Here is a 21,657-nt window from a genome sequence, read left to right on the forward strand (position 1 = left end):
TAGTTTACAGGTTCAGATAGTACAAATGCATCCATAAACAAATCTCTTTTACAAAATATAAAAGAAAGTACAATAGCCCAACGGGGGCCAACTGTTATAGTTATACATCATATTTACCAAATTCCTCAACGGAAGAATGAAGTATACCACTGGTCACATAAGGGTAATGAGTGTGGACCTCGTAGGGCACCACAACCTAAAATCACAATGCTATATACAGCAGGGATATTTCCATGAACACAACATCCACATCATACATGCACCCATCTGTGCAATCGCTGTTTACATTTGACGCCAGACCGACGCTTGAGTTCGCCTTAGCGCTAGAGCAGGGGGGACAGGGGTGCTTTTTTTTTTTTTTCTTTATTATTTTTTTGCTTTTTTATCTTATTTTTAAACTGTTCCTTACATTTTTATTTTTTTTTAATCCTTTTTATTATCTCAGGGAATGTAAATATCCCCTATGATAGCAATAGGTAGTGACAGGTACTCTTTTTTGAAAAAATTGGGGTCTATTAGACCCTAGATCTCTCCTCTGCCCTCAAAGCATCTGACCACACCAAGATCGGTGTGATAAAATGCTTTTCCCAATGGCGCTGTTTACATCCGGCGAAATCTAAGTCATGAAATGCTCGTAGCTTCCGGTTTCTTAGGCCATAGAGATGTTTGGAGCCACTCTGGTCTCTGATCAGCTCTATGGTCAGCTGGCTGAATCACCGGCTGCATTCTCAGGTTCCCTGTTGAGACAGGAGAGCCAGAGAAATACATGGAAGACAGTGGGGAGGGGGGCATTCCCTCCCACTGCTTGTAAAAGCAGTCTAGAGGCTAATTAGCCGCTAGGATTGCTTTTACATGAAAGCCGACCGCTGATACCAAGATGATACCTAAACCTGCAGGCATCATTCTGATATAACCACTCAAAGTCGTGAATGGCGTACCTGAAGAAAAAAAAAAGGTTAACAATAAAACACAGTAAACAGTAAAGTATAAAAATTGCAAACCTGAAAAGCAAACGACAACTATTTTTTTTTTTTTTATATATTTTTTTGTGTTTTTTTTTTTAAACACTTTTTTTTGTAACTTTTATAACTGTAACCGGTTCCAGGTTCGGGTCTCTCAAAATGCGATGGCATCTTGGGAGACCCTGTGTTAGTGTGCCTAGTCTGTACGCTAATACTCAACTAGTGTATAGTAGCGTTCAAAACATTCACCAATGCAAAGACCAGGATTGTCAGGACAGGAGGGACAATAATAGCGGGTGTCACGCCTATATCCGCGCTTGCTGCAGACACGACATCTTTTTTGGGGGGATTTATTGGGTAGGGGTACTCGGGAGGACATAAAGAAAATACCTCTCATGCAGCCGACTGCATTTGGTTGGGGATGTGAATGGGGGAAGTACGGGCGCTGCAGAAGTGGTGGGTTCCCAATTATTAGGATTAGCAAATGCAGCAGGAAGGGCATTATGGGCACGACGGGCCTGTGTTTGTCTTCTTCTTGGTAGCAGCGGGACACTACTTGTGCTTGCCACCTCACCAGCTTGAACTGCACTTATGGACTCGCCACGTCACCAAGTGTTACTGCAGTGCTGGTTTGACTATGACCAGGGTGTACTAGGCTGCTGGTGCTTGCCAGTTCACCAAAACGCTACCCAAAAAACTGTTAGCGATCGCAGGGATCAGGCCTGACTCTGCGAACGCTGCAGTTATGTGTTTAGTGTTTTGTAAGTGACAGTGATCGATCGATACTGCACTTGGGTGGGCTGGGCTGGGCGGAGGGGCAAAACGCAGTTGCTAGCAGGTATCTGGGCTGATCCCGCTAACACTGCGTTTTTGGGGACACTAAACTGCTGGGGACGCTAGCATAGATCTGATCGGATCAAATATTGATCCGTTCAGATACTATACCACTAAGAGGCGTATGCTGCGTGCGTGGGTGTTAGCGGTACTGGCGCTAACCTGACGCTGCCTGGGGCGACGCAGACCCTATCTGACCCTAAAACCTAAGTTATATCACCGCCGGGCGATCAGGAGGCTAAACCTTTATTAGGTAATAAACGGCGGGTGCCCTGACACTATAAAAATTAAACTAACCAACCGGCGTCACCCATAATAGTTATATGGTGATCACTGGTGAAAGGGTTAACTAGGGGGCAATCAGGGGGTTAAAACCTTTATTAGGTAGTATATGGGGGTCCCTGAAGCTATAAAACGCTGACGGCGAACCTAAATATTTACCTCCCTAACTATCGTCACCAGTGACACTAATACAGCGATCAGAAAAATTATCGCTTAGTGACACTGGCAACGGGGGGGGTGATCAAGGGGTTAAAACTTTATTAGGGGGGTACCCTAGACCTAAAAGGGGGCTAACACTAACTGCCCTACCACACTGTCACAAACTGACACCAATGCAATAATCAGAAAAAAAAAAAACAACACTGCTTGGTGTCAGTGTGACAAGGTGGGGGGGAGGGGGGGTGATGGGGGGTGTAATGTGTGCCTGGCGTGTTCTGTTCTACTGTGTGTGTTGTGCAACTCACTCATTTGTCTTCTCTCCTCGGCGCCGGAACGGAAAATACCGATCCGAGGAGAGATGACATCACTTCCTCTGCTGCTGTTTACTATACAGCAGCAGAGGAAGAATCTCATTGGCTGGGAGCGATCGCGGGGGGGTGGGGGCACGAATGGATGGTCTCCCCCTCACCTTTGATCGCTCCCGGACAGAAGCTGACCGCCTCGGGCACCGGGGGGTACCAGGTACGTGATTTTGCCTACCCGTGCCATTCTGCCGCAGTATATCTGCGTGAGGGGGTCGGCAAGTGGTTAAGCAGTTTATTCATTGGGATTTTAATTATATTGCTGTAAAACTGTTTTTTTTGTGTGCATTTTTGCTTGCTCAGCAGAGCTAGCAAAATGGAAGGATGCGTGAAAAGGTATCCCTTTTAGCTTTTATGCAATAATTACATAACAGCAAAGAGAAATATTGAATGGTAAGTACATAATAATGGATAATGAATAATCACTCGTGCTCTTACAGTTGCTCTTAGTTAGCTCTAGTATTTTCTTTCTGGCAAACACAGTTTCACCTCATTCATTAAGCTAATTGAAATACTCTAGGTTTAGTAAATAAACCCCACTGCCAGCTATGAGGTTACTACTTTGCTCTCATCATTAAATGTATTTTTTGGTAATAAAAATGTCAATATGTTTAAAGCAGAGGTGCTCAACCTTGGAGAGGGCTACTTAAGTGATTTGGTAACAGGTCACGGACCGCAATGAAATTAAAGGATTCAGAATTTTGAATAGCATAACAAACATTTTCCTCCGGCAGCCGCTGAACGCCAGTGGGAGGGAGAGAAAGAGAAGCTGGCTTTCAGCAGTTGCATGAGGAAAATGGAGAGGATCGGTTCCCTATATATGCCGCCCCTCCTGTCAAAGTGTAAAACAGAATGTGACAGCACGGGCACCCTGGTGTATGGGGCAGGGTCTCTATTTTGTACCCCTGTCGCAACACTAGTGGTTGGTGGTGTGCGGTAAAAACAAGTCCCCAATATGAGGTTTTAAAGCCCCAAATGATAACGGGCCCTTATTGTCCTGAGCCCCTATAAGAATGCTTTCACACTGACGCGTTGTGGTTTTCCCGCATCGCAGTGCATCTGCCGATTAGCTGCGTTTTGCCATAGAATTCTATTTTATCTTGCAGGTGTGGTGCACTTTCTGAAAGTGTACCAAAACTCCTGCAATCAGGAGTTTTGGTGTGCTTTCAGAAAGCGCACCAAACCTGCAAGATATAATAAGTCTGACTCAGTGCAGCCAACCCGCACTTACACTGCACTGCACCCACAAATCAGTGTGAAAGCACCCCAATAGCCGTTAAACCTTTTATAGGTGCTGACATGCCCACAGCAAAAGTGCAGTGTATGTGCTGTTTAATACACAGACCTTTTTTCTCCCCTTTTTTTGCTGGCAATGTTCTACAGGCTGATAGAAAGGTCTGAAAGGGTGAAATGCACTTAGTATGACTCCGCCTGGGACAGCAGCCAGCGTGAAGCCCTCTAATTGCTCTGGGATGGCGGGTCGGCAGGCTCAGATCGTGATCAACAGGCTGCCAACCCAGGGCATGCACTTCCCTGGTTTGAGGTCCAGAGCCACATTAGAGGGCTCTGTGGGCCACAGGTTGAGCACCCCTGGGTTTAAAGTGTATCTATGGTCAAAATATAAAATCATATTTTCACATTGTATTTCAATTATTTCCAGACTACTCATACTATTCTGAACATTAACCACTTCAATACAGGGCACTTATACACCTTCCTGCCCAGACCAATTTTCAGCTTTCAGCGCTGTTGCAGTTTGAATGACAATTGCGCGGTCATGTAACATTGTACCCAAACTTTTTCCCCACAAATAGAGCTTTCTTTTGGTGGTATTCGATCACCTTCTGCGGTTTTTATTTTTTGCTAAACAAATAAAAAAAGATCAAATATTTTGAAAAAATAAAAATAAAAAAGTTTTGCTTTTGTTTCTGTTATAAAATTTTGTAAAAAAGTAAGTCTTCTCTTTCATTGATGAGCACTGATAAGGCGGCACCGATGAGGTGGCACCAATGAGTGGGCACTGAAAATGGTCACTGTTTTGCAGCACTGATGGGCACTGAAAGGCTGCAAAGATGGGTATTTATGGGTGGCACTGATAGGCGGCACTGATGGCACTGGCAGGCATTGTGAGCAGGCATTGATTGGCAGCTGCCTGGGCACAGATTAGCATTTCCCTGGGGGTCGGGGGGCATACCTGGTGGTTCAGTGTGGATGGCCATCCTTGTGGTCCTGGGCGGGGCTGTGCTGATAAACAATCAGCACAGACCCCCCCCCCCCCCCCCCCGTCAGGACGTGAGTGAGGAAAAGCCGATCACCGGCTCTTCCTATTTACAACGTGATCAGCCGTGATTGGACACGGCTGATCACGTGGTAAAGAGTCTCCGTCAGAGACTCTTTACCTAGATCGGAGTTGCGGTGTGTCAGATTGACACGCCGCGGCACGCAGCGGCTTAATATCCTGAGGACGTCATATGACGCCCAGTCAGGATATTGAAACCACTTTGCCACCATCATTCTGCTATATGGCGGGCGGCAAGTGGTTAAAGTTTTTAAACTCACTTTGTGAAGATCCCCACACATTTACTTCCTTGAATTCTGTGACATGTAATCACTATGCCATTTGAGTAGGCAAAGCTGTGTCACACATTTCACAGAGCCTGCCCTCTGAACTACAGAGGTGCTGAGAGGAGGAGTTTCTGGAGGCGGAGTCAGTAGAGGAATCACTGCTTCCAGACAGCAAGGTACCACAAGATAAGTAGTCCTTAGTAACTTAAGTAAATAGAAGCTGAAAAGCATCCAGGGAATTCAGGAAGTTGTGGAAAGAGATGGCCAGCAGGCAGGCAGAACTAACAACATGAAAGGAGATTTTTTTTTTTTACCTAAGCTTATATTGGATTGTCGTTGATATGTATTGTTATTACAATGTTTATGTTATAAAATGATTGTGCATGCTGTTACCACAAGGCTCCTTTAATCTATTCAGTCATAATTGGCAAATTACCTACAATTAATAATAATGAAAAAAGGTGTCTGTGAGAGCTTTATATTTAACCAGTTGCTGCCCACCGGAAGCGCCGGATGGTCGAACAGGTGCCCTGGTGGGTCGGAACAGCCAAATGAAGCCGTGGAAGGTGGTGGGAGCCACCTTCCAGCTGCTTGTGAAAGCAATCCAGTGGCTACCGTGTTTCCCCAAAAATAAGCCCGGGTCTTAAATTAAGCAATCTCTCTACTCCCACCAACAGTTAGTAAGCACCTCCCGAGAGAACACTTAACCCTTTGATCACCCCCTAGTGTTGTCCCCTTCCCTGCAAGTGCCATTAATACAGTGATCAGTGCATTTTTATAGCACTGATCACTGTATTGGTGTCACTGGTCACCAAAAAGTGTCACTTGGGGTCAGATTTGTCGGCCACAGTGTCGCAGTCCTGTTAAAAATCGCTGATCCCCGCCATTATAGTAAAAACAATAAAAAGTCCCTAAAACTTTCCCCTATTTTGTAGACGCTATAACTTTTGCTCAAACCAAACAATATACTCTTATTACAATTTTTTACCAAAAATACGTAGAAGAATACATATTGGCCTAAACTGAATATATTTGTTTTTTTATATTTTTTTGGATATGTATTATAGCAGAAAGTTGAAAAAAAAACTTTTTTTTTTTTTTTTTTTTTTTTAAATTGTCAGGTCTTTTTTTTGTTTATAGCGCAGAAAATAAAAACTGCAGAGGTGATCAAATACCACCAAAAGAAAGCTCTATTTGTGGGAAATAAAAAAAAAAAAAAGAAAGAAAAAAAGAAGGACAATTTTGTTTGGGTACAACGTTGCAACTTGTCAAAATTGCAAATCGATGTGCGGCCAGAGCTGGTCAGTGTTGGAAATGCGGCCGGTGCCAAGACTAACTGTGGAAATGTGGGGGTAAAACCTTTTTTTGGTTTTGGTTGAAATTGGGTTTTTAAAAAACAACCTAACTTTATGACATTTATATTTCTAGGATCACGGTTTTTACATTTTTTTTTTCGGTGTTCCTTTGTGTGGTATCTTAGTGCTCTTTATCTCCTGCAGACTATTTGCAGCCACTTCCTGTAATCCCACACATGGCATTTCTCAGGAGGGCAGGTTCCCTAGTGTTGCTTACAATAGATCATATCTTTACAATGTCTTGTAGTCTGCACTGGAAGTCTGTGTGCCCGGGTGACAACGTATCAGCAAAATTACATCTATACAATTGCAATCAAAGTCACACTAAGTCGCTGATCACAGCAATTACAGTATAGCATCTACAGCCTTGGAAATTCTAGTTTAAAATACCATAGTTTGTAGGCGCTATAACTTTCACACAAACCAATCAATAAGCACTTATTGGGATTTGCTTTTTACCAAAAATATGTAGCAGAATATATTTTGGCCTAAATTTATGAAGAAATTTTATTTGTTGATATTTTTATTGGATATGTTTTATAAAAGGTTTTTCGCTCATTTATATAATACAATTCCAGCGGTGATCAAATACCGCCAAAAGAAAGCTCTATTTGTGTGAAAAAAAAATTATATTTCATTTGGGTACAGTGCTGCATGACTGCACAATTGCCAGTTAAAAGCGAAGTATGGGTTTGGGCTTTTTTTTTATATTAATACTTACACCTAGGTGGATGCAGCATGGGTCCAATGCTGCATCTTCCACCGGCACCTCTACACTGAGAACTGAGCGATCAAACATCGCTGATCACTCGCTTCTGACAGCTCTGAGCAGAGAGCTGCAGACCGTCAGTCACAGCTCTCTGCTCTTCCCCCTCCTCGCTCACTGGACCGCTGGGCTGTGGAGGGGGCAGCCGGCTCAGTCTCGGTGGCTTGCTGAGAGGCTGAGCCGGGTGCGAGTCCAGGCACCTGGTGGATCCAGACTTTGTCGCGATGGCACGGTGCCTGGACTGACTTCTGTGACTTCAGCCCGCTCTCTGCTAAAAATGGGTCACAGGAGCTGAAAATGGGTCACAGGAGTGCAAAACAAACTGCACTCCTGTGATCCATAGGAGAGGTACAGCCAAACGAGCTTTGGCTATACTTCTCCTTTACAGTAGTGCAGTGTTGAAAAATGCCCTGGTCATGAAGGGGGTAAAACCTTCCGGAGGTCAAGTAAAGATTTATCCATTAGAAACAAGAGAATACATTTACACCAGAGCAATACATTTCTGAATATTTATAAAGCAAGTAAATGGTGACCTGGCAAATAAGTGACTGAAAAGCCATGACATTTTCTGCTTTATAAAAAGATGCCAAGAATAGTCCTAGTTGACATCTGATATCATGAACAATTACTAATGACTTTTGTTTTGACCGAGGTTCCCCATTAATGACTTTTCTGTAAAATGAATACTAAACATAGTAGGATAGTGTCTTTGGTGGAAGATGCTCCTCTTGCTTTTTTGCATGCCATGACCTGACATATTTAAATAGCATCTGACAAGTTTAATGATCTGTGAATAATGGGCCCTGCTATATCAGCTTGCCTGTCACAAACGTTTTAGCTAAATAAGACACTTTGCTATATAATAAAGCAGGAAAAGACATTTGCTGGTCATTAAAGTTTATGTGAACCCTAATTATGAACGTATTTGCTCCGTTTTGGTCCATTAATTATATCAGTAAAAGCATTTTGTTATATCTGTTCAGTACTGTTACGTTCTCACTAGTGCAGAAAATCCAACCAAGTCCTAGGAGTGGAAATACCCGCTTAGTGCCACACCCCTTTTAGGGGAAGTGCATCCAAAAGCCATGCATATAAAAAAATACCCCACCAGGATAAAGCACCTCAAAAGCTACTATTGCGGTATAAAATATAATTTATTTTACATCAAAAGTACAAAAAACAGAACAAACCCATTGAAGAGTTAGTCAGCTAACCCACTGAGGGGGAACCCCAGCACCCAACCCCCCTGTCCCACCCAAACAACTCTCACACTCAGAGAACCCTCCCACCACTCCAGTGTGCTCACTAGTGCGACTCCAAAGTCGCACGATTTACAGTGCAACTTTCATGTGACTTTTACAGTGCAACTTTCATGTGACTTTTACACTCTATGGCACCCAAGTCACACCAAAGTTGTGCAGGGACCTTTTTTGGAGTGGCAGCAAACAGAATCATATGCAAACAAAAATCCAGTATGAAATCCAATGAGCTCCTAACTTCCTTTGAGCTGACAGCACAGTACCTCTGCCGACATCCCAAGGAGTTTTATCAGCCCTGCTCAAGTTATCCCTGTGGACTACAGAGGTGGGGATACTCTGTAGTTCCAATTAGGAGCAAGGATGACCAGAGTGACAAGGCTGTCCCTTCATAGATACAATAAAGTAAGTGAATGTTGTCACCCTAGGACAGGAATTGTGTTACTGGCTGGATCACCAGGTGAAAATAAAGGTAAAACAAAACTAAAACACTAAAGCTCCTTCCACACATGTGGACCATTTGTCCTTTTTCCATCCATCCGGATGAAAAACGGATATCAATGCATCCCTATGGAAAAACAGATGTAAATGGATATCATCTGCATCTGTCAACATCCGTTTTTTGGAACTGATAAAAGCCCTATTTTTGTTCCTTAAAAAAATACCAGATGAAAAACGGATGTAAAACGGACAAACGGTTTATTTCTGCATCCGTTTTTGCATTGGTTGTTAGGAGCTGGCACCCGCTGGCGTCCTATCAGTGACTCATCTCTGCTCTTAGTGGGGATTGCCGCTGACAGCACAGACTGAACGCAACAGGGGGCAGTGTGTACAGCGAGAGGGCAGTGTGTACAACAGACAAGGGAGGGGTGGGCAGTGTGTACAGCGAGAGGGCAGTGTGTACAACAGACAAGGGAGGGGTGGGCAGTGTGTACAGCGAGAGGGCAGTGTGTACAACAGACAAGGGAGGGGTGGGCAGTGTGTACAGCGAGAGGGCAGTGTGTACAACAGACAAGGGAGGGGTGGGCAGTGTGTACAGCGAGAGGGCAGTGTGTACAACAGACAAGGGAGGGGTGGGAAGTGTGTACAGCGAGAGGGCAGTGTGTACAACAGACAAGGGAGGGGTGGGCAGTGTGTACAGCGAGAGGGCAGTGTGTACAACAGACAAGGGAGGGGTGGGCAGTGTGTACAGCGAGAGGGCAGTGTGTACAACAGACAAGGGAGGGGTGGGCAGTGTGTACAGCGAGAGGGCAGTGTGTACAACAGACAAGGGAGGGGTGGGCAGTGTGTACAGCGAGAGGGCAGTGTGTACAACAGACAAGGGAGGGGTGGGCAGTGTGTACAGAGAGGGGCAGTGTGTACAGAGAGGGTGTCAGGCCTGGGGTCAGCCCTTCCTTCTCTGAGTTGGCCGCTCAACTGTCAGCTAATTTGCCAGCTCACATCTCTCTGCACAATTACCCAGCTGTTGTTGATTCTGCTCGTCAGTCCTGCCTACTTAAAGTTGAACAGCTCACTTGATCTCTGCCTTCGCCTTTTTCAACATCACAGAGACTTTCTCCTGCGTTCCTGTTGAAGTCTTGCTCGGCTGACGCTCCTTCTGGCTCCTGATCCTGCTTCCTGTACTACTATGTTTATCTCTGGCTCTCTGACATTTGCTTGGCTGACTACCCAATCCGGTTACTGCACTCTGGCTTGTTTTGACTACGCTTACTCTGTTTACCTTCTTCTTATTATTATTATTATTTTTATTATTAAACAAGTGTGATTTAACTTTACTTCTGTCTCGGTCTGATTCATGGTTCCTGATAGAGGGGCAGTGTGTACAGCAGACAAGGGGGGGTGGGGTGGGCAGTGTATAAAGAGAGGAGCAGTGTGTACAGCAGTCAAGGTGGGCAGTGTGTACAGCAGACAAGGTGGACAGTGTGTACACAGAGGAGCAGTGTGTACAGCAGACAAGGGAGGGGTGGGCAGTGTGTACACAGAGGAGCAGTGTGTACAGCAGACAAAGGAGGGGTGGGCACAGTGTGCACACAGAGGAGCAGTGTGTACAGCAGACCATGGAGGGGTGGGCAGTGTGTACAGCAGACCATGGAGGGGTGGGCAGTGTGCACAGAGAGGAGCAGAGTGTACATACAGGCTATATCAGTTGCTGGCTTTGAATGTAATTGTCGGCTGAATGACAGCTCCTGCTCTGTTGCTATAAGTATTCAAAGTTCCGACAATTACATTCAGAGCAAGCAATGACATAGCCGTTATGTACACACTGACCCCACTGCAGCCATAAAGAGGACCTGTCACCTATATGCTATCACATAGGGGGCTATTGGTTCTCTATGTGATAGCAATAAAGTCTAAAAAAAATAAAGTAAACATTTAAAGCAGCACAAAAAACAAAACAAAAAAGCTTGAGCCCCCACGTACGAATGTATACATACAAAAACCCACACATTGGGGTGCCTACGTACAAAAACAATGATTGCACTACCAAGCACGTCAGAGTAAGGTCAACCGCTGGCTGCCGCACGATTGTAATCATGCAGATGCGACGTATGGCAGCACAAGTGCAATGCGTGTTTGCAGTGCATTCCTCAAACACATAGCAAAGCGTGAATTTTCTGGGTGGTTTGCCACATGTTCAGAAATGCACACATGTGAAAGCAGCCTAATTGTAAAGGACGCTCCAATCAGTTAGCAGACACGTTTTGCCTGGCGACAAAATGCACTCCAAAACGCACACTGAAAAAACATGTGATGCTCCATGACCAAAAACGTCCTTAAGGTACTTCGGGGCATCTGTCACGCGTAGGGCAGCCCATTCAAGTGAATGGGCTGCTCTATGTGCGACGTGCTTTTACGCATAAAAAGCGTACCCAAAAACATCATCAGGAATGTGCGTTTCCGCTACACTCGGGTGTGAATGGAATGTGCTTGGGAGGGGAGTTTTTATGCAGCAAGGATGACCTGGGAGGGGAGGTGAGGGGAAAAAAAAAAAAAAAAAACACAAACACAACACACACTGGTCTTATCAAAGTCTCTTAGCAATGCTTATCTAATGTTGATGTGACCCTTGTGAGTAAAGTTGCATCGAAATATAATCAAAGTTGCACTACATAGTTGCACTGGAAATCACATGAAAGTCGCATTTCATTGGTGTATATAGTGGGAAGTGATATGGGGGAAAATGCAATACAAGCACAGCAAAAATCCATTATGGGTTGCGTTAAATTTAACGCATCGTGGCAAAAAACACGATGGATCAGTGTGAAAGCAGCCTTATGCAGCCACTATGTTGAAAGACTTGAAAGCTCTTGTTAATCAAATCCCTGTTCTTGGGTATAGATACAGTAGATACTTGTTCAGGGATCTTATATTCAAAATGGGCCTTGTGCCCCCGTTTGGTTTCTGAACCGTAAACAGGTTTGGAGTAAAACCCTGTGCCCCTTTTGGATACTGGAACCTATACAATCACTCCTTGATGCACTAGATGATGTAGCCTGAAGCAATAAGTTTCTTTTTGGAGGATCTGAGGGAACACTGGATCTTAGAAACCTCTGAGGGGGAACCCCCCGTAACTCCAGCTTGTAACCGTGAGATATAATTGAGGTGACCCACTCGTCCTGAATTGTTGTTTTCCAAAATGTCCGCAAAGTGTAGCAGCCTTTCTCCCACCCAATGGAGTGGGGGCGTCCCCTCAAAAGGAGGGCTTGGTGCTGGCTTTAGAAGAATTTTCTGGCCCTGGCCTTGCGGCTTGCCCCTGGCCCTAGCATCCTGTTGGCGGCAGAACCGCCCTGAAGCTGAGACATTTGAGGAAGCAGTCCCTGGGTTTTTAAAACGAGGGATGTTTGGTGCTTTTCTTCACAGGAAGTAGAGAACTCTTCCTTCCGGAAATCTTTTAGCTATATTTGTCCAAGTGATCACCGAATAAATGTTCCCAATGAAACAGGAAACCTGCCAATAACTTTTTACAAGGAAGCTCGACAGACCAGTTCTTAAGCCATAAAAGTCTGTGCATATGTACAGATAAGAGAGCCAGACGAGAAACCTGCTGTATTGAATCTTTTAAAGCAGGGATATGCAATTGGCGGACCTCCAGCTGTTGCAAAACTACAGGTCCCATCATGCCTCTGCCTCTTGGTGTCTGCTTGTGGCTGTCAGAGTCTTGCTATGCCTCATGGAACTTGTAGTTCTGCAACAGTTGGAGGTCCGCTAATTGCATATCCCTGCTTTAAAGCATCAACAGCAAAACACAGCGCTCGAGGAATATCCGTCTTATTTTCAGGCAGATCCTCCTCCTGGTTAGGCCTATCCGGCCGTTTGACCTGATCATTTACGGACTGGCAGATACCAATTGCTGCAACAGCTGGCTGAATAGCTGAACTGGCCAAAGAAAAGGAAGCCTTTAATAAGAACTCCAATTTCTTGTCAACATGGTCTTTCAAGCCCTGTGCGTTATCTACCAGACAAGTTAAGTTTTTGTTAAGGAAGGGACTGCTGCATCTACTGCTGGCATGCTCCATTTTGTAAAAAAACTTTTCATCCATGGGATATAAAAGGGAAAACCTTTTAGGAGGCAAAAAAGTCCTGTCAGGATGTTCCCAATCAGCATACATTGCCCATTCCAACAGGGGGTTGGGAAAGTCTGTGAGACCTGAAAAGGTCTCAGAGATCCCAAAGAGGCAGAATGAACCATTTCGGTGAGAGTCAGGATCAAAAGCCTCTGCGATTGAGAGGCAGACATCGAGTAGATATTTTCTTATCCAGATTGCTCGGAAGCAGACTCATCTGCAGGGCACTTCACTGAATCCTGAGCTTTATGCTCTTCCCCATTCTCAACCCATTCCTGATCCAGACAAGGAGACTCCGGGGAGGGGGGATCTGTCACGCTTCCTGCCACCCTGCGCAATGGAGGCAATCCTGTGCTCTAGCCCGGCTAGGGCTGAGGACAGTTCATCTTTAGTGATGAAGGGTGAAACAGCAGTGTTGACTTTAGGCACAATACCAGATAGGCGCAGCGGCTCAGATTGCCCAGTAGCCTCTGGTCTTTCAGGGGATACGACTAGGTTCATCAGGAACTGAGGACATAGGTGTGCCCTTCCCTGTGGCGTTAGTCCCACTCCTCTTTTTGGAAGACATTCAATGCCGGAAACAAAGAGTACCTGGGAGTAGCTCACCAAGCCCCTATGCAACAATCCTGCCAAGCACCTTTAGCCTGCAAGTGTGTCTGTTCAGAGCCTACTCTGTGTCACACAGCTGCCTTCTGGAAGCTCCACATGCTTGGCCTACACAGCTTAAATAAGCTGGGTGTGCGCCGGAAAGTTCTATGCGTGTGTGCACACACACGCATGTGCGTGGTCCCGGAGAGCGGGCTCGACTGTATTCACGCACGACGCAAGTCTTTGTGCGCCCAGATAAAGGCTACGGCGCATGTGCGGCAAAGCCACGTGCACCATGGCCACCTAAAAACAAACTGGTGAGCCCAGCGGCGCTCTTGCGAACGTACAAGCGACATGTCGAACCAAGGCGAAATGGAGCACCATCGTGTGCCATCATACAGGTAAAAACAGCCAGACACAAGCAAAAAAAAAAAAAAAGTACACTTTGCAAACACCCACAGCTAGCCCTGATCTTCCCCGTATGGTCACCGCACACAGGTGTCCAGCCTTTAACTAGCTTGACTGATTGTTACAATTACTGGGACACCCCACAATAATAAAATAAAGGGGTTTCACTTACCAAGAAACCAAGGGCCAAATCTTCACCCTTCACGGCGGGTTCCTGTCACTTGGACCTTCAAGGACTGGGTACCCTTTCATGTTTAGGGTCCACTCCCTTGGACCTGTACAGCACCCTGCAGGAAGTGCCTTAGCGCTGTAGTGTCCAGGATTTCCACTCCACAGGGTCAAGTGCCCAGAGGCCACGGTACAGGTAAAACCTTGCCGGATCTTGAGTCTTCTTTGCGAGGCTCGGGTACCATTTATCTAAGCATAAATGCCTGTGTGAAATGGATCCGATCAGTCAATCCCTTGATTCATTTTTGGAACCATTTATGATACTAGAGACCTGGAGCTCAGAAAGCTCAAACAAACCGTGACATCTACCTTGCAGACAATGGGAAAAAACTAAAGTACTTCCTGTATGGGAGGGATTATATAGGGCAGTGTTTCTCAACTCCAGTCCTCAAGGCGCCCCAACAGGTCATGTTTTCAGGATTTACCTCAGATGAAACGGCTGTGGTAATTACTAAGGCAGTGAAGCTAATCAAATCACCTGTGCAAAATAATGGAGAGCCTGAAAACATGACCTGTTGGGGCGCCTCGAGGACTGGAGTTGAGAAACACGGATATAGGGGATCACTTCCTTTGGTCTACCAGTGTCCATTCACCTAATGATGGAGTATAACCCAGCAGGTAATGAATATTAGCTTGACTGTGTGCCACGATGTATGAAAAAGAAAAAAAATGCCGTTCTATACCCGATTTCAGAGCACCACCCAGCCCTTATGTGACCGTCTGCCTCTCTCCTCCCAGCTGGCGTCAGCAGGGGTTTCGCGGCCCCTCTAGCTGTAGTTGTCAGATCGAGAGAGGCAGGTCACGTGAGCGCCGCTCTGAAATCAAGTATAGGCATTTTTTTTAATAAAACACAGACACTGGGGCACCTAACATTATTAAACACAGAGGATTAAATGAAAACACAGCGGCTTAACAACCACTTTAACTGAGGCCTGCAGTCCTTTATTAATAATGTTAGTCTGTGTTCTTTTATGACCTCCAGGATGAGTTGGCATTTTGCTCTTGGGAGTAATTTTGGTAGGCCGGGCACTCCTGGGAAGTGTCACCACTGTTCCAGGTTTTCTCCATTCATGGATAATGGCTCTCATCGTAGTTCACTGGAGTCTCAAAGCCTTAAGCCCCGTACACACGATCCGAAAATCGTACGTAAAATGCCGCATTCGAAACGATCGTACGATAATCGGATCGTTAGTACAGAGCTTTCGAGAGCCGATCAGGACAGTTCATCCGATATTATTCTATCGGACATGCACGGAAATTTTTTCCGTACGATGCCAGATCGTACGATTTTCGTTTAATCGGTACAGCTATCGTTCGAAAATGCAATACAAATGCATTGCAACACATGACATCGCTTCCGAATTTTTATTCTGTCGTACGGGAATTTTCGGGACTTTAGTAAACTCATCAGATTCGATGTGAGATTAGCATGCAAACAAAAACGGACGATCATTCGTCCGATATTCGGATCGTGTGTATGGGGCTTTAGAAATGGCTTTGTATCCCTTTCCAGACTGATACATGTCAGTACTTTGTTTCTCATCTGTTCTTGAATATCTTTAGATCACAGAATGATATGTTGCTTTTTCAGATCTTTTAGCGTGCTTAACTTTGTCAGACAGCTTCTATTTAAATGATTTCTTGATTCAGCAGGTGTGGCAATAATCAGTAATCAGACCTGGGTGTGGCAAGTGAAATTTAACTCAGCTTCCAAAAAAAAAAAAAAAAAAAAAAAGTGGTTTATCACAGTTCATTCATGATTTAGCAAAGGGGGGGGGGGGGGGGGGTTACTTTTTCACATAGGGCCAGGCAGGTTGACAACTTTTTCCCTTAATAAATTAAACCATCATTTAAAAACTGCATTTCGCCTTTACTCTGGTTATTTTTATCAAATTTTTTAGAAAGGGACAAATATTCTTTCACAGCACTGTATATCCTCTCCAGTACAGGAAGTAAATGGAAATCTCCCTAATGATTCACAGATGACAAAATTAAAACCTGACACCAGTTTCAACCCTCCCCTACTATTCAAAATCATATAAAGTTTTGTCTTTAGATCAGTGGCAGCTGGTGCTAAACATTTTTTTTTGGGGGGGGGGGGCAGCAAACAAACCCCTCCAGGGGCAGTGCTCTGCACCCCAAGGACAACCTTTTTAAAAGCCAATTAGTCTCAGGCTCTAATCGCGTGCTTGTAAAAAAATGACAGACCTCAGAGAAAGCGATTAGTCCGGTGCCCCGCATGCAACCTAGGGGGCGGTGCCCCTCCACCACTTATGGGCTAGGGGCCACTGCTTTAGATATACTTTAAACCAGAACTTCACATGAAAGTGGAAGTTACAATTGTTTGCATCCTCCTCCCCTCTACTGCCACATTTGGCAATTTGACATATCACAGGTCCCAAAAGACTGCGGGGCCATTTACAAAGCGCAGTGCAGCTTGCACATGCACAGTAGGTAACCGGCTGGGAAGCTGGAGGGTGTCACTGTTGGTTTTCCTTACCCAAGATGCCAGCGTATGCACCGAAAGCCGATTAAAGAAGATCGCTGGATCCCTGGACAAGTAAGGGTGTCTATATGTATGTAGAAAGAGATAGAGAGATATAGATAGATAGATATATATATGTATATATATAGATATATATATATAGATATATATATAGATATAGATATATATATATATATAGATATATATAGATATATATATACATACACACACACACACACACACACACACATAGTATTTGTAGCTGCTGACTTAATTTTTTTTGGGGGGAGTCTGCAGCTCCCCTTTAATATCTCCAGCAAAAGTGCAGATATACAAAGAATAATATGGGTCCCGATATAATACATTTCCTACGGATACAACAAGTATCTTTATATAGGTCATAAAATGTGAGTCAAAAGATAAGAAAATCCACTTAACGTATTGATATACGGTAGATTGCAGGAGATAAAGAATAAGCGCAAAATAGATCATTGACTTCTATGACTGATATACACAATCATTAGAAATAAAACACACAACTCATAAAAAACAGCAGAGGTGGTAGCAAAAAAAAAAAAAAAAAAACACACCACCAACCAAACAGAGCAAGGCTGACCATCTGTACATATTTAGGTGGAATATTCAAGTGAACCTTTCTAAACACCAAGTGTAAAACAACTTTCTCCCTTTATAATCCCAATCATTCACTATGCAATCTGCAAAACGTGCAGTCCAAGCACATGAACATCAAATTAATTTATTACCCTTCTGCTGCAGCATAGTGTATGTTAACCTCTTCTCTCCCGCGCTATAGCCAAAAGACGGCTACAGCGTGGGTCTAAATTGCCGGAAGGGCATCCATGTACGTCCTCCCGTGCATTAGTTCACTGCGGGGCGCATGCTGCACACTCTGAGTCTACGAGACTTGGCTGATCATTGATTGGAGAAAGGGCCCGACCCCTTATCCCGTGATCAGCTGGCAGCCAATGACAGCTGATCACATAATGTAAACAGAGCTGGTAATCTGCTATTTCCTTTCCTCACACTGATAGCATGAGGAGAAAAATACAAGCCAATCACTGGGTTCTGTCAGAGGGACATCAGTCCCACACAGCTAGTGCCACTGCCGCCTCACCTGTGCCCACTAGTGCCACCTACCAGTGCAGATCAGTGCCAACTATCAGTGCTACAGTACCTACCAGTTTCGCCTTATTAGTGCACATCAATGAAGGAGAAAAATTACCTGTTTGCAAAATTTTATAACAAACTATGAGAACTGTTTTTTTTTCCCATAGTTTTTGGTCTTAATTGGTTTGTTTAGCAAAATATAAAAACCCAAGTAGTGATTAAATAGCACCAAAAGAAGGCTCTATTTGTGTGAAAACTGGTACAGTGTAGCATGACCGTGCAATTGTCATTCAAAGTTTGACTACGCTCCCTGAAGGGGAGGTGCAGCACACAATGAATTAAGGTGAAACACCTTAAAGGAGTTGTAAAGGCAGAAGGTTTATCTTAATATATTCTATTAAAAAAAAAAAAAAGCATTCTGTGTGCAGGAGCCTCCCTCAGCCCCCCTAATACTTACCTGAGCCCCATCTCTATCCAGCGATGGCCACGAGTCTCTCGGCCGCTTGGGACTCTCCCTCCTGACTGGCTGAGACACAGCAGCAGCGCCATTGGCTCCCGCTGCTGTCAAAGTCAGTAAGCCAATCAGGAGAGAGAGGGGTGGGGCTGAACAGCAGCTCCATGTCTGAATGGACACACGGAGCTGCAGCTCGGCTCAGCTGCCCCCATAGCAAGCGGCTTGCTGTTGGGGCACTCGAGAGGAGGGAGGAGAGCCAAAGAGGGACCCGAGAAGAAGAGGATCCAGGCTGCTCTGTGCAAAACCATTACACAGAGCAGATAAGTATAACATGTTTGTTATTGTTTTTTTTTTTTAAGACAAGACTTTACAATCACATTAAGGCTTTAGTACCACTTTAACAACTTCAATAATGGGCACTTTCATCCCCTTCCTGCCTAGCCCAATTTCAGCGCGGTCACACTTTGAATGGCAATTGCGCAGTCATGCAACACTGTATCCAAATTTTTATCATTTTTTCACACAAATAGAGCTTTCTTTTGGTGGTATTTAACTGGGTTTTTTTTTGTTTTTTTAGCAAAAAATAAAACGGAAAATTTTGAAAGAAAAAAAGTTTGTTAGTTTCTGTCAGAAAACTTTGTAAAGAAGTATTTTTTCTCCTTCACTGATGTGTGCTGATGAGGCAGCACTAATATGCAGCACTGATGGGCACTAATAGGCAGCACAGATAGGTGGCACTGAAAGGCAGCACCGACTTGCATCACTGATGGGCACAGTTGGGGCTGCATTGATGACCAGTGCCCTGATTATCTGTACAGGTCTCCCCTGTGAGGAGATGCAGCTGACCGGCTCTCCTCACCTCACACTCTGTCAGTGTGAGGCAAGGAAAGCCGGTAAACCGCACTTCCCTGTTTACACAGCCGATCGCATGGGTAAAGGCTGTGCCATCGGCTCTTTACCGAGATCGGGGTTGCGACACAGCGTGTCCGCGATCGCCGTGCTGATATCATAGGACGTCACACCAGAACGGAGCATCCCGACCACCGTCATTTGTCTATACTGCGGGTAGGAGGTAGTTAAATCCTCATGTGCAATTGGCAGGAGAAAAAAGTGTTTACATTTTCAGCCTGCAAACGTCCCTCTATGGGACAATATATGGTAAACGTTCCGCGCTACGCCCATCTGTGATAAACCAATGTGAAAATTTAAATTGGAGAAAATCTATTTTAAAGTGCATAAAAAACACACAAAATCGCAAATATATGAAACATAAATAATCCTGAGTGCTGCAACTAAAAAACCTTGAACATGAGGTGTTGTACAGTATAAAGAAAAGAGTTCAGTGCGCTACTCAAATTAAAACCAAATAACAATGTGAATATAAAGAAATGAAAAAATTATAGTTCATATGGAAAATGATGGTATCATAAACCGGAGGTGTGATTCCTCTTTAAGTCTTCAGTAAATCTTCTATGGATCTTCTAAGACAGTGCAGAAATAGGAAAAGAGGGCTGCTTACCAGATTTGATGGATCCCCACCACAGAGATCATACGAGCCTGAACAAACTCCTCTCGGGGTCAGGAACAGCTGGTCTTTGAGTAGAGACAGACTTCTTTCCACGCCAGGTAGTTGAAATTTCAGAGGCGGCAATCAGGAACACTCTCCTCCATTAGCTGCTCCAGCAAGACCACTCGTAGCAGGAAATAGTATATTTTAAAAGAAAAAAAGGTGCTTAATTGTGCAGTAGTTTACAATGCTTTAATCCATGAATGGACAACTGACATCAAAGCATTGGCAGGGTAAAACACCGTTGCAATTAAAAAACACAGCCGACACCGAAGCCGATCAGCTGAGAGTGTGGTGATGTCAGGTTCTCTGGCTCCACCCAACGCTACATTTCTCCTAAACAGGCATCTACTGGGAGAGGAGGCCAGCCTTAGGAGAAACGTAGCGTTGGGTGGAGCCAGAGGACCTGACGTCACCACACTCTCAGTTGATCGGCGTCGGCTGTGTTTTTTAATTGCAACAGTGTTTTACCCTGCCAATGCTTTGATGTCAGTTGTCCATTCATGGATTAAAGCATTTTAAACTACTGCACAATGAAGCGCCTCTTTTTCTTTTAAAATATACCATTTCCTGCTACGAGTGGTCTTGCTGGAGCAGCTAATGGAGGAGAGTGTTCCTGATTGCCGCCTCTGAAATTTCAACTACCTGGCATGGAAGGAAGTCTGTCTCTACTCAAAGACCAGCTGTTCCTGACCCCGAGAGGAGTTTGTTCAGGCCCGCATGATCTCTGTGGCGGGGATCCACTAAATCTGGTAAGCAGCCCCCTTTTCCTATTTCTGCACTGTCTTAGAAGATCCATAGAAGATTTACTGAAGACTTAAAGAGGAATCACACCTCCGGTTTATGATACCATCATTTTCCATATGAACTATAATTTTTTCATTTCTTTATATTCACATTGTTATTTGGTTTTAATTTGAGTAGCGCACTGAACTTTTTCTTTAAACGTCCCCCTATGTGACTCCATGCACACATAGGCATTTACAGGTGTTTTAGAAGAGGAGTGTTTACAGGCTGAAAAAAAATAAAATCACAAGCATATTCAGAAGAGCTTTTGAGCAAAAACACACGTAAATGCACATAAACACGGGTTAACGCTAGACGAGTTTAGATGCGTCTGCCCATTAATGCATTTTAATAGCCAAAATAGATGAATATTCTGGCCAGTAGAAAACATTGACATCAAATGCACATAACTACGCACACAAACGCAGCATTTAACATGCTTTTTTTAACCACTGATTTATTTCAGTTACTTATATAGCACTGTCAATTTATGCAGGCACAGGGAGAACATGGAAACTCCATGCAGGTAGTGTCATGGTTGGGATTCGAACCAGCGACCCTTCTTACTGTTAGACGAAAGTGCTATCCACTACACCACTGTGCCACCCAGCCACTGTCATTATACGGCGGCAGGTCGGCTCTTTCCCACGAAATGCCATAGCTGTACAGTCTCTTTAACAGCTATAGCAGGCACGCGCCTGCTACACATGGGGGGAGCTGATGTGCATGGCCAGCAGCTGCAATGTCCGCCAGCCCCCCACGATCGCTCCACAGAGAGCCAGAACGGGGATCTGACAATGTAAACAAACAGATCCCCGTTCTGACAGGAGAGTACAGAGTGATCAGGAACAGCGATCTCTCTGTACTCCCAGTCAGTCCCATCCCCCCACAGTTAGAAACACATTTA

At 44.6% G+C, this 21,657-nt stretch overlaps 2 protein-coding genes across 3 annotated transcripts in view; one reads left to right on the forward strand and one right to left on the reverse strand.

The window, feature by feature from the left end:
- The window catches only part of SGTB (small glutamine rich tetratricopeptide repeat co-chaperone beta), a 464,910-nt gene that overhangs the window by 306,331 nt on the left and 136,922 nt on the right, over positions 1–21,657 (forward strand). The gene's annotated exons all lie outside the window — the stretch shown is intronic.
- Positions 1–21,657, reverse strand: part of NLN (neurolysin) — a 144,907-nt gene that overhangs the window by 122,001 nt on the left and 1,249 nt on the right. The window lies entirely within an intron of this gene.

This window comes from Aquarana catesbeiana, linkage group LG01 (assembly GCF_042186555.1).
Source record: "Aquarana catesbeiana isolate 2022-GZ linkage group LG01, ASM4218655v1, whole genome shotgun sequence".
Lineage (NCBI taxonomy): Eukaryota > Metazoa > Chordata > Amphibia > Anura > Ranidae > Aquarana > Aquarana catesbeiana.